This window comes from Anas platyrhynchos, chromosome 1 (genome assembly GCF_047663525.1).
Source record: "Anas platyrhynchos isolate ZD024472 breed Pekin duck chromosome 1, IASCAAS_PekinDuck_T2T, whole genome shotgun sequence".
In the NCBI taxonomy this organism is placed as follows: Eukaryota; Metazoa; Chordata; class Aves; order Anseriformes; family Anatidae; genus Anas; species Anas platyrhynchos.
In genome coordinates this window covers 3680860-3694878 of record NC_092587.1, presented here as the reverse complement: position 1 = coordinate 3694878, position 14019 = coordinate 3680860, and the positions used below count along the sequence as shown (strand labels likewise).

Sequence of the window (14019 nt, the reverse complement as noted above, 5' to 3'; positions counted from 1 at the left end):
GGGAAGAACAGAGGTATCTGCACCAACGGGCAGTATCTGCACCACCACAGTCCATGTCAGCTGGAACCGAGACGTAGGTTTTTATGCTGGAACTGAGACGTAGATTTCTAAAGATCAGTGATAAACCACAAACAGCTTTGTGGAGGACCAACGAAGGGTTCAGTTTGGAACCTGGAAGGAAAAAAGGCTGTGGAAATCATGCTGCACGTCTGCTGGAAGCAATGGAGGACTAGAGCCCATCGTCCAGGCTACCCCTGGAGAATCTATTTTGCATGTGTCTATAATTGAAAGATTATTTCCATCTCTGACAGCCACCTCTCCCACTGTAACACCGGGGGTCTGGACCAACCAACCAACACCTCCACCAGCATTTTCCTCCTCCTGTTTTATACAACTTTGACTTCCAGCACAAATTCCAGCTTACAGATGAGACTCCCTTGTGACCAAAATAATACTGCTTTTAAGTAATTGAGCTTCACTCAGTAAATACCTTTTCAATTAGCAATTGATGGTTACTTCTCCCTGGTCATCGTGGCCGACCTTTTTCTCTCTCCAATATTCAGCAAGGACTTCCTTACGAATGCCTGTAATCCTCCCATCAAGGACGGGAGAAATGAGGCTCTCCCTGAAGCAGGATCGCTGAAATCTGTCTTCGTAAAGTCCCTTTAACCTCAGCACCACAAATACGTGAAAACTGCAGTTTCTTGAAAAGAATAAAGCAGGCGTTTTCCTAAACCACAAAAAAAAAAAAAAAAAAAAAGAAGGCTGTGCTATGCTATGCTACAGGCTTATCAAAACAGCAGATATATGCAGTGTTAGTGAAACCACATATATTATAAATCAGTCAGATCGCATTCCTGTTACGTGGTCTACAAAGACTATTCAAATTTAAGTGCCCTTTACACTGAAACACTAATTTCTGGATCGACATTGTTTCACAGATAACTTCGAATTACCAAAACCTGACAGGGCTAAACATTCAGAGATTAGAGCTCCCATCTTTTCTTTTTTTATAGGAAGGGCGCACAATTTGCTACCCAGGCTCTCAGAATGAGCTGTGGCTCCTAGACAAACTCTGGAGAACTAGCAGGTCCCGTGATGCCAGGTCCACCGTTTGGCTGCTGTTTATACCCACAACTTCACCCAGGAGACGCCCACGGGCAGTATAAGAAGGAAAGCCAAGGAGCTGGCCGACCTGGCTTCAACCTGAGCTGACAAGGAAGCCAGAGCGACAAGCGAGGAGGAGAAAAGCATCCCAGAGCCCCCCCAGCACCCTCGGGTGGCTCTGGCAGCTCGGGCCCACCACGCAGCGCTGTGTTTCTGCTCTCCTCCGGCAGAGGGCAACGGCACTCGGCGGCTTAAAGGCCGCTCTGAAGCGAGTGGCGTACTGCCTGCAATTCCCAGCACCGCTGACACCTGTCTAAAAACATAAACAGTATTTAATACCGCAGGACTTGAGCGTTTCTGTTCCATTCAGGCTTTTCTTACACGTCTTTCTGATGTTTATGTCTCACGGAGAAGAAAATACCTGCTGCTTTTTGCAGGTCTGGAATCTTGTTCTCTATCGATAGGATAAATAATTCTGGTTGCTCTGGGAGCCTGTGCCATTGCCGTGAAATCACAGAAGTTATTACATAAAGATCTCCCAGGAAGTACAGGTGACACACTGATATACAGCAGACACTGACAGATTCATGTTTAAAGATCAGTTAAAAAAATAAAAAAATAAAATAAGAGGAAGAGCACCCCTAAAAATGCCAAACTGCAGAACTCCCGGTAACACAGCAGCGACACCTGAAAGCCTACCAGTGCTTTCAGTTTGGAAAACACAGCCAGATTAATAGCCAGAAATCCTTTTTCACCCTCCTGCTAAAAGTAAACACCGTTGCTAGATGCATCTTCGGTCTCCCGAGGCTTCACAGCTCCCTGTAGGAGCTGGGTAGCTCCAAATCTCCCCCACCCACCGAGTTCCAGCAGTGAAACACAACGGTATGCTCGGCTCCTGGCTTAACCATCTCCTGCCACCCAGCATTTGCCCACAGAGAAACAAACACCTCCATGGCTGACACCAACAGCAACCAAGGCAAAAAACAAGCAAATGTCGGCCGGCCCGGCCACCCACCCCCCCCCAGGAGGCTAGAAGTTGAATGCCAGTTAATTCTCCTTTATTTCCTCTGCACGCTGTAGTTTATCAAGCCAGGATCTGCCTTCATTTCACAAATCTATGCTTGCAGAAGCTCCTCCGATAGCTGCTACGGAGATACCGAAAGTCAGTGAACTAAACAGAATGCAGTAACACAAATCAGCACATTTTCAGGATATTCCATATAAAAGGTTAACTTGTATTTACAAATATAATTTTTCTTTTCTGAAAGTTTATTTAGCACCAAAATTATACCTGACCACGATTCAGATGAAGAACAATTCAACCCAGATTCAGGGCTTTTTTTTTTCCCCCCTTTAAAAAAAATCCAGCCGAAAGGACGCACTCAGCTTCCCCCAGGAGAAGCTCCACAGACAATATTTAATCCAAACTAATAAAATACTACCAAAAAAAATAAATAAGAAGGATTACTTCGGGCTCAACACCGCGCTGCTGCCAGCCTGCTTGGTTTCGGTGCAGCATCAGGCAAACCAGCACGTCCCTCTATGCAAAGCGCCAGAACTACGGACATTTTGTAACAGCTGAGCAGGATGCTTACCAGGTTCCCCTCTCCCCCCCCTTTTCACTCCATCTTCCCACCCAGCAACTAACTGCTGCTTCTGACCACTGCTGACACAAATTAAAAAAAAGAAAATTCTCTCTCGGTATTATTAGAAAACTAACTTCACAAGTTTTCTGTTAAGGTAAGACTGTCGTACAGGATTTATTACATGTAAGCACGTCATAGGTTTTGCTGACAAAGAATAAGAATTTGAAAGTCGGGAGAGGAAAATACCACAACTGCTGCAGTACCTTTGTATTTACCAGCTTTGCTTGCTTACTAAATAATCGCATGATTTACGTCCTTCAGTAGGACCAACCTACGTGCAGAGACGTGTTAATAAAATCACGGCTCACAAATGGTGCTATAAATGCCCTTTAAACCATTTGTTTTCTCCATTCCTTTTGTTTACGCTTTAGTGGCAAATTTATAGCCTAGCAAGAATAATAACAATAAAAAAAATAACATCAGCAATGCCCCATTAATGCTTCCTAGCATAATAATACCAAAAAAAATAAAGAGCTAGTAACAAGTAACAGGAGACTGGAATTCGGCTGTGAAGCCCAGTTCAGGAGCAGGACCATCTCCCCTCACCCACCAACTCTGCCACATGCCTCGACTGAAACGCTCGTAAAATAAACCACTGTCAACAGCAAAACTTCCTCATCCACGCTGATTACAACTAATTACAACCAGCACATCCTACAATCATCACTTTTTTTTTTGTTGTCCTGCCAAACACATCACTTTCTGTAGGAAATTCAGGGAACACGTTCAGCTCGGCTGTTTTACTCTCGCCATCAGTATTTTCCCCCTGTAGCTGTCGGTCTTGCAGAGATCTCCAGACTCAGCCCGTGCAGAAGCGCGTTGCGGGGGACATTTAACACATTCCTGCCACAGCTCCAGGAGGCTCAGGAGCAGTCACAAATTAGGACCCTCTGCAAGCATAAAGTGCCCAGGTCAAGAACTAGAGAAGGATGAAATCTCTGACCTTGGTAAGGGTGAACCTCGGAGGCGAACACAAACAACTCCAGTTTCCAGTCTCACTGTTAGATAACAACGCTACGCCTGCTGGCTGAGGTGTAACGCCCTGAAGGACCAAAAAAAGGATGGAGGGTTTTATGCTGGATTTTTGTAAAACCCGAAGCCAGAAAAAATATACTGTTTATGCACAAATTCTTGGCAAACGCTCGCAACCCCATTAATTCTTTCTCCAGTCATTCAGAAAGCCATGAGTCAGGACCTAACATTATCGTGAAACTGACTTGCGAGAACTATCGGGGATATCATTTATTTTTTTTTTATATTTGCATTTCAGGGTTTATGTTTGCAAGTGCTCTGACCCTTTATGTTACGGTCTTTTTGAGCTCATATTTTGGTGCTACGACATAATTCCAGCAGCAGTTATTTGTGGAAAAACACCATGCAAATACTGCATGATGAACTACAGCTACTCATACTATAGATGTGGCAGCACAAAAAAAAAAAAAAAAAAAGGTAACTCCATGTTTTCATTGTTAATACAAAAAATATACATAGTAAACATGATTACAGCAGTGGAAAAGAAATCTACCCTGGATTAACAAGCTCCTCTCAATTTTAACCATGTAATAGGCTACCAGGAGCATAAACAAACAAATGGTTTAAATAAGTTTCCAATTTCCCTTTTTATTGAAACAGGAAAAAAAAAAAAGCTTTCACTACTTCCTATCGCAAAACCAGCACGAGCACTTAGATCCTTTCCAAAACCTTTTTTTAAAGTACATACAAACAGCAAAATAGCAACCTTTTTGCCACTGAAACCTGACGAGAAATTAGATCCTACCGTGAAACTTTGACTACTTCTTGCATGAGAAACAAATCGGCATGGTAAAAAGTGAGGGGAACTGGCACAATACCTATTTTCACGGACCTTTCTTCATATACATCGTGCTCGTCGCCACAACAGCTCTGTAGAACACAGCGTACAGCACACGTTGTTCCTTGTCATGAACTGACAGCAATCGGAGGGCAGGTGAACTAAGTTACAAAATGAAATATTTCTCCCCCGGCCGTCCGAGAAGATAAACGATCTTAGTTATATTAAAGAGAAAGGGGATATGGGATCCAAAGGGCTCGTTTTACGTTAGCTGCGTCTCACCAACAAAAATAGAGAAAGCAATTTCCTGGTGCCATCAACTCCACCAGTAATTCCACGTACACTCGAAAAGCTGAGACGCCGGCACGCTCCGTTACGGGCACCTTCCAGCACCCCCAGATCCGCACCAGACCGAGGGCTCCCTATTCACTTCCTATTTTAAGGCATGTTTTTCCCCCAAAATACAATGATATGCAGATGTACAAAGCAAGCCGGTGCTACCTGGGTGGATGCATGTCTTTCTGTGCATAACTCCATTTCAAATGACTGCCGTAACCAACACAAAATAGCAGCTCCCTCCGGCATGTGCTAAATATGGCTGATTACCACCCCGGCCCTTTCGCCGTTCAGCACAACTCCCTTCCTGCTATCTTCAGGCCAGATTCCCTCCACGATTTCTGGAAATTCTCAGTAGTTGAGACACAGAACATCGTACCGGTAACGTTATGAAGGAATGGAAGTGAAAGCACACTGAAGCAGCACAAACCACCCTCGATCCATTTCATGAACGAGACCGACACGTACCATGAACCTTATCTTCCCATCCTGCTCGTATTTTGTGTTATAAAACATAAAAATCCCACTAATAAAAGACACAAGTGCAACTCTGAGGCTGATTTAAATATCCGTGCATGACTGTCACCGTTGGTTATAAAACCCTCTCTGCTCTTCCTAACCTATTCTCGTTCGTTCCTCTGCTGTTATTTAACTCTTTAAGGCTACTGAAGAACCACTATGCCAGCTTCATGTAATTCTTAAAAATACACTAATTTTTTATTTTTTAAACTCCATAGTAGCAAAACAGAGAGCAGAACACCCAGATAGGGCTTGCTTCCCCACTCCTCCTCCACTTACTCGGAGGGAAGATACCTCAGGGATCTAGAATCCTGCTCTGCCATGTTTTTCACCCTCTCAAACCCCCAGATCTCAAGAGGCACACGGTCTCCGTGCCGAGCTTATGCCTCCAGCCAGCAGATGCCCTTTCCTCTGTCCTGTCCCAGTGATTCTGTGTAAAGCCGGCAGCAGACGGCCAGGGTCTGCTGCCTGCAGCCTGGAAGGCACTGACCTCAGGCTGCGTATCCTCTTACTGCTGAGAACTTGCTTTAAAATGGCAGCACGTTCCTCAACGCCCAACCGACTTGTTTTTCCCCTGCGTAGCCGGCTAACGGCCGTTCTTCCCCTGTTTTCCATAAAATCCCATTTCAGAAATTGTTGTGAACGAAACGACATCGTTTAAAACACCGTCTTTCACCACGTATCCAGAAGCACGAGTCCTTTACGGGTAAGATCTGCCCAACCTACCTATAAATAGGCTCTGGAGACCGATAGCTGAGCTCGTTCCTCACGGCATCCCCCCGGGTACCTACACAAACGGGTACCTCCATAAAGCACCATGCCTTACCACCACCAGCCCGGACAGACACACAACTGCTCTGCAGCTCCTGTGGGACACCATGGGGGGGACAAAAATCCACCAGGCACAAACCGGTCTCTTCCTAAGAGAACCCCCCCACCTCTCTGCAGAGGTTCCTGCTGGCCGCAGGGCAGGTTGCCCAGCCACGAACCAGACCCACTCCCCAATAAAAAGATGCTGCATGGACCGAAAGCCTGATTCCTACAGGAGGGGAAGGCACTGGGGGGGGTCCCCCTTGCCTCTCCTAAAGGGGGAGGGTTTGGAACCCCCCCTCTCAGGAATGGGAGCCAGGCCCAGCTCCTGCCAGACACCTGCAGACATCCCAGTTCCCACCAGAACCCCCAGCTCCCGTCACAACCTGGTTCCTGCCTGACACTCCCAAACGTCTTGGTTCCTGTCAGACCCCCTGGCTCCTGTCTGACCCCCCCAGACTCCCCAGCTCCCACCAGACCCCCCAGTTCCTATCACACACCCCAATTCCCACCCAACATCCCCATACCCCCCAGCTCTTGTCAGACCCCTTAGCTCCCTCCTGCCATCCTGTCTCCTGTCAGACACCCCCAGACCCCCATTTCCCACCAGACCCCCTGCTTCCAGTCACACTCCAGCTCTGGCCTGACACCCCCAGGCTCCCTGGTTCCTGTCAGATTCCTCAAGACCCCCCAGCTCCTGCCAGACCTTCCAATTCCTGTCAGATACCCCAAGACCCCCCAGCTCCTATCAGACCCCCTGATTCCTATCAGATACCCCAAGACCCCTCAGCTCCTGTCAGACCTCCGACTCCTGTCAGACACCCCCAGACCTCCTAATTCCTGTCAGACCCTCTGATTCCTGTCAGATTCCCTAACTCCTGTAAGACCCCCCCAGACCCCCCAGCTCCTACCAGACCCCCTGACTCCTGTCAGACCCCCCCAAACCCTCCAGTTCTCACCACCCCCCAATTCCTGTCAGACCCCATGACTCCTGTCAGACCCCCCCAGACCCCCCAATTCCTGTCAGACTCTCCAATTCCTGTCAGACCCCCTAACTCCTGTCAGATGCCCCAAGACCCCCCAATTCCTGTCAGACCCCCCCCAGGCCCCCCGATTCCTATCAGACCCCCGATTCCTGCCAGACCCCATGACTCCCGCCACCCCCCTCCCTCCTCACACCCCCAGACCCCCTCATTCCCCTCACCACCCCCCAATCCCTGTCAGAACCCCCCTCAGCCCCCCCGGTTCCTGTCAGCACCCCCCCCACACACCCCCCGCGTTCCCCCCCCTCATTCCCCCGTCCCCCCCCCGCGGCGGGCAGTGGGCGGCGCGAGGCCGGGCCGCGTGACGGCGGGAGCCGGCGGCACGTGGCCGAGACCATAACAAACAGGGGGGGGGGAGCAGAGGGGAGGGGGGGGCGGGGGCGGGCCGCGCTCGCTCCCTGCCAAGGGCGGGCGGGGAGGAGGGAGGGGGGGGGAAACCAATTGGAGGGGGGGGGAGGTCGCGATTCGATTGGTCGGGGGGCGCGGGGGGCGGGGCCAGCGGGCCCGCCGCCTTGGTGCAGTGCTGAGGAGGCGCCAGGCGGGGGCTGCTGCCGCCGCCGCGCGTCGAGGGGTCTCGCGCGCTTCCCGCCCTCCGCGACGCCTCTCGCGCCCCCCTCGCCTCAGGGCCAGCCCCGCTGTGGCACCTCCGCGGGCGGCCGTGGCTCCGCGGCCCCAAGGGGATAGGAGCGCATCCAGCCGTGCCCAACAGGCCCTCACGCCACCTGCCTGCCTGCCCTCCCTCCTTCCCCTCCTCTCGGCAGCCCCGGGTTGCGCCACACGCAGGAAAAGCCTCCGCAGCTCTGCCCGCGGCGCTCGTCCCCTCCCTGAGAGGCTGGTGCCTTGCGCACCCCTCAAAAACAGATCCTCCATCGCCACAGGGACACCCCCCGAGCACCATCATCCCCTCAGGGACCACCAAAAGCTGCTCCTCCATCGCCACAGAGACCCCCCTGGACACCGTCATTCCCTCAGGGACCCCAAAAACTGCTCCTCCATCGCCACAGGGACCCCCCTGGACGCCATCGTTACTTCAGGGACCCCAAACCCAGCTCTTCTGTCACCACAGGGACCCCCCTGGGCACCACCGCTCCCTCACGCACCCCAAACCCAGCTCTCGTTCCCTCACGCACCCCGGGGCTCCGCTCCTCGTCGCCACAGCACCTCCAACGCAGCTCCTCCATCGCCGCAGGGACCCCCCTGGGCACCACCGTTCCCTCACACACCCCAAACCCCGCTCCTCCATCGCCACAGGGTCCCCCCTCAGGACCACCATTCCCTCAGGAGCCCCAAGGCTTTGCTCCTTGCCACAGGGACCCCGGTGAACGCCACCGTCCCCTCACGCACCCCCAAATCCAGCTCCTCCATTGCCGCAGCGTCTCCTCTCAGCACCGCCATTCCCTCAGGCGCCCCAAGGCTCCGCGCCTCATCGCCGCAGCGTCCCCCCTCGACGCCACTGTTCCCTCAGGCACCCCAAAACCCCACACCTCAACGCCATGGGGTCTCCTCACCACCCCAGGATCTCCTTTCGGCATCACCATTCCCTCAGGCACCCCAAATCCCACTCCTCGACGCCATGGGGTCCCCTCCGCTCCCTGCCGCTCCCTCACGCCCTCCAGAACCCAGCTCCGTAGCACCATGGCGTTCTCTCCGTCCCCATCCAGCACCCCAAAACCTCGCTCCTTGATGCTGCAGTGCCCCTCTCCCAGCACCGTTCCCCCCCAAGCACCCCAAAACCCCTTCAGTCAACACCTCACCATCACCATCCCAATACCATGACCCCCTCCAGCACCTCAAAACCCCCCTCAACTCATCACCCCCCAGCACCCCAAAACCCCACTCACCACCACCATTCCCTCAAGCCCCCCCAAACCCCTCTCTCAACACGTCCACCCCTCCTAGCACCCCAAAACCCCTCCTAGCACCCCAAAACCCCTCCCAGCTCGCACCCACCTGTGGGGCCACGGGACCACCGCGGCTCTGAGGCGGCCACCGCGAGGACCCCGGGGGGGCCACCATCAACCCCGGGGGGGCCACCACAAGCCCCGGGACCACCACCGAGCCCCTCGTCCGTGCATGACGGAGCTCTCGCCCGGCGGCTGGAGCACACGAAGGGCTCGGGGAAGTGCTAAAAATACCCCGCTGCCAGCGAAACCGCCCGTGTCACAGGCCCGGGGCTGGCGAGGCAGCGGCGCTTCCCTCCCCGCCTCCCCCCCTCCCCTTCTCCTCCTCTTGTCCCCCCCCCCCCCTTCTCTCTTCTCTTCGGCCACATTTTGTTTTTTCCATACGCACTTCAAAACGCAGCCCTAATCCCCCCCCCCCTCAGCACCCTCAGTGCTTTAAAGCAGTATTTTCATTTATTCTTATTTTTAATTTATTTACTTGGGGGGAGGTTGTTTGCTTCCCCCCCCCCCAAAAAAAATAAAACACCACAACAAACCATATCCTCGCCGCGAGGAAAAACAACACCTCCAAGCCTCCTTTTTCTCTCCCCACCCCCCCGCATCAAAAAACAGCACCCCCAAATAAATAGATAAATAAATAACCCCCCCCCTCCGCGCCCTCCTGTCGCGACACACAGCGCCCTGTCGCGACACCGGCCCCGCGCACCTGCCGCGCCCGCGGAGTTTCTCCTCTCCCTACAGGCGGCGTGACGGGAGGACGAGCAGAAGGAGAAGTGTGCGTGTGCGGTGTGGGGGTCCCTTAATTAAATTAAATTAATTAAAAAGCGCAGCAACCCCCCCCCCCCTCCACCTTCACCCCCTTTCCACGTTCTCCCGGGGGGCTCGGGGCAGGGCGCGGGCAGCCAGGTGCAAAGGGGAAGGGGAGGGGGGGGGGTGAGAGCAGGGGGTGGGAGCGGGACGGAGCCTGCCTCCCTCCCTCCTTCCTCCCCCGCCTCCTCCTCCTCCTCCTCCTCCCCCCCCCCGGCAGCCCGTGTTTACCTCAAGTTTGAATTTTATCTGCGCAACATGAGCTGGAATGCGGACATCGCGGCGGGCGCAGCTCCGCGGGGGCTCCGCGGCTCCCCCCCGACCTCCGCCGCGCAAACATGGCGCCGCCAGCACCCCCCCCCCCCCCCCCATATGAACCCGCACACCTCTCCCCTTTCTCATTTCACCCCCCTTTTATTTATTTTTTTTTAATTATTTTTTTTTCTCTCTCTCTCTACACACCGGCCGGGAGAACGCGGCACCCCCCCCCCCCCCGCCGCGCCCAGCGCTCCGGCCACCTCCTCGCAGCCCCCCCCCATACTTCATCCCCTTCCTCCTCCTCCTCACTCACCTCAGCCTTATCCGCCCCACGCAGCCCAAATCGCCCCGGGACAGGTGCAGGTGTTGAGAGCCAGGGGGGTCCCGCATGTCGCCTGTCGCTTGTCGCCGCCTCTCTCCCCCCCCCCCCCCAACCTTCCCCAATCCACACTCCGCCACCACCAGCAGTAGCAGCAGCAGCAGCACCGCCGCCCCGGGCTCCCCTAATGCTTCCCTCCGCACAATGTTGTTTCATTATATCATGTCCATCATGTGACACCCGGAGGCCTCTCCGTGGAAACTTAAAGGGGACTTTCACGTCACGCCACGCCGCCGGACCCGCCGCCACCCCCGGCCCCACGCCGCCCCAGTGCTGCTGCTGATACTGCTACTGATACTGCTGCTGCTACTGCTGCTTCTACTGCTGCTACTGCTGCTTCTAGTGCTGCTACTGCTGCTTCTAGTGCTGCTTCTAGTGCTGCTTCTACTGCTGCTGCTGCTGCTTGTACTGCTGCTGCTTCTACTGCTGTTTCTACTGCTGCTTCTGCTGCTGCTGCTGCGGCCAAAACACCGTGCTGGGCTCCCTTCTCGCTGACTGATTAGCTTTATTATCATCCGTGTTACCATCCTCAACATCAGCATTACCATCCTCAACATCAGAGTTACCATCCTCAACATCAGCGTTACCATCCTCAACATCAGCATTACCATCCTCAACATCAGCATTACCATCCTCAGCATCAGTATTATCATCCTCAACATCAGTACTATCACTGTTAACATTGATACTATCACCATTAACATCAGTATTATTAGCATTTTCATCATTATTATTAGCATTTTCATCGTTATTATTAGCACTTTCCCTGTTGTTATTACCGTTTTCATCATTACTCTTAGCATTTTCATCATTATTATTATCGTTTTCATCAGTATTATTACCGTTTTCATCATTACTCTTAGCATTTTCATCATTACTGTTAGCATTTTCATCATTATTATCATCATTATCATCATTTTCATCATTATCATCATTATCTTCATTATTATCACCATTATCATCATTATTATCATTACCATTATTATTATTATTATCACTACTATCATCATCATCATCATTATTACCACTATTATTATTACCATCATTATTATTACTACTACTATTATTACTATTATTCCCCTCCCCTTCTTTCCCCCCTGGCAAAACCCCGTGCCCTGACGCCGCGGCACCTTGCTCAGCGGGGATGCTCCCAGCCCCAGCCTCCTGAGGGATCCCCGGGGCTGCGGCTCCGGTGCTGAAGCGACAGAAAGTTGGTTGTGCCAGCGAGCCTACAGAGGCAGGAGGTGCGAGCAGGGCCATTTCTGTGCTTGTGCAGCCTTGAGGCATTGCAAACGTGGGTTTACCTCTGCAGCTCGGCCAGCTGGTATAAAAACCATGGAGCAGCTAAGCTGTACCACCAGCAGCTTTTTGATCCAGGTTGTAGGGAGAGATGCCTGCAGGAGCCGTTCCTAGTGATGCACGCCTGACGCTGCACTAAAGCCCTGCACACGAGCAGCCGCTTTCTCAAGAGAAAGAGGAAGGAGAAGATATTTCAGGAGCTTTGGGGAGATCCCGGCCGTCCCGCGGCCCCGCTGCGTGCGGCCGGGGTCTCCCTGCTGGAGGTCGGCACGCAGGCCGCCGGCATTTCGGAGGCTGCTGTTCTGCCTTCAGTGCTGAAGTGGCTTCAGCTCAAGCTTGTGCCCCAAGGATGGTGGGGATGGAGCTCGAGCCCACCCGCCCCACTCACCCGCCTTCAATCCTTCTCCCTGCAGCGCTGCTCGGAGGCTCGGGCCCTGGCTGGGCTTTAGGCAGGACTGGTGGCATGTGGTTCCCGTGGGAGCTCCCCAAATTCAGCTCCCAAAGCTGCGATGTTGCAGCGGGGTTCGGAGCCAAGCGCAAAGTTCAGGGGGCTGGCAGGGGGCTAGCTATTCACTGTTAAAAACAGGGAGGCAAAGCTCGCCCCACTGAAAATCACATCCCCTCAGTGGTTCAAAGCGTGACCCGTGGCGCTGAGAACAGGACTGGAATCCAATTTATTCAGCATCTCTTAGAGTTCCCATAAAGGGAGATGAATAAATTGCCTTTTCCATCTCTGGCTGACACCGATGCCCATCACGCGTCCGCGGGACACGATGCCCCGTGCGGGCCCTGTCCTGGCAAACCTCCTTCTGCTCCCCCATTCGGATTTTTGGGGTTGGGACACCGGTGCCCAACCCCATTCAATCCAGCCTGCCCTCGCAACAAGCTGTACATATAACAGGTCGGTGTTTCAGCTATTTTATTACTCTTTTTCAGTACTTAACCAGGACTTTTGTAGGAGCTATTAATGACTTAAACAAAAAAGGGTTAGCTGAGCGTGGAGCAGTTCATCCTCCCTTCCTTCCTTCTTCCCTGGAGGGCTCAGATGCTTCCCCCCCTGTGCCCTACACCTCGTGTTTACTCATCTGGCCTTTCCTGCCCAATTTTAGGGGGTTTTCTACCACTCTGTTTCTTTCTGCCGTCATATCCAGGCTGTCCCACTGCCGTGGGTTCCAGCCCCAGCGTGCCTCCCCTCCTATTTCCCTGGGGTTTATCCTGCCTACCTCGCTAAGCCTCTTTTTATTCCACATCCCCTCCTCTGGATCGTCCTTAAAGGAGAAAGAGGCAGGAGCTGGGATATAAAATAGTCTCCTCGGAGCACTGCCAGAACCAATCTCTTTTACGCTGCTGCTGCTGCTGCTGCTGTTCTGCTGTGTCATGGGAAGAGAGTTACCTCGCCATGCGAACCCTTGCAAAACCTTGGGGGCTGGAGCCAGCCCCAGCTCGCTGCAGAGCCCAGCCCCGCTTTGCAAAGCTCCAGTTTGCCTGGCACAGGGTCTCGGCAAGCAGAAGGCACCGCTCCCTTCCCAGCCTGCGACGGGGAGACCGGTGCCCGGCGCTGGGAGCTCTGCAGGAGGCTGAGCGGCGGCGGCAGCCACAGCACATCGTCACGCGGCTGTGTCTCATTTTGTCAAGCCCAGACGCTCGAGGTGACAGCTGGGCAGGAAAGCAAAGCGACGCGTTTCTGTAACAAAAAAAAAAAAAAAAAAAAAAAAAAAAGCGCTTTTTTTTCGCTTTTTTTTTTTCACAGCATTTGCTCTGAGTTCTTACGACGAGGTCTCGGGCTAAGAGCGAGCAGGGATTCTGCCTCCTCTCGAAAACATCGCTTGTTGTAAAATCTTTACAAGCTTGGCTCTGTCCACCTGAGCTTATGTGCTTCAGAAACTTGCTTGCAAAAATGCGAGGTTTAAAGATCGTTCTGCTCTCTCTCCCTCCCAAGTTTATGCTCCCTGGAAAGGCCTGAGGAAGCCTGAGGCTGCGTCTGGCTATGAATGAAGAAGGCTTAACCAAACACAGGCGTGCACACACACGTGTGTGTGCATGCGTACGCCCCGGCTTTGTAGCATCCCATCGAACCGCACATATAGGAAAATCCGTCATCATG

General features: G+C 52.9%; 1 protein-coding gene across 15 annotated transcripts in view; it reads right to left on the bottom strand.

Moving 5' to 3' along the window:
* Positions 1 to 10678, bottom strand: part of LOC119717831 (uncharacterized) — a 131092-nt gene extending 120414 nt beyond the window's left edge. For 10 of the 15 annotated variants that reach the window (XR_011811139.1, XR_011811198.1, XR_011811232.1 and 7 more), the window contains exons 1-2: positions 6145 to 7117; positions 491 to 730 (exon numbers count right to left, since the gene is read on the bottom strand). The gene's annotated coding sequence lies outside the window, so the exon portion shown is untranslated. Of the gene's footprint in view, positions 1 to 490; positions 731 to 6144; positions 7118 to 9221; positions 9666 to 9878; positions 10483 to 10550 lie in introns of those variants that run through there. The other 5 variants (XR_011811168.1, XR_011811188.1, XR_011811197.1 and 2 more) reach the window with 5 other exon arrangements.
* Between the last annotated feature and the right edge of the window lie 3341 nt (positions 10679 to 14019).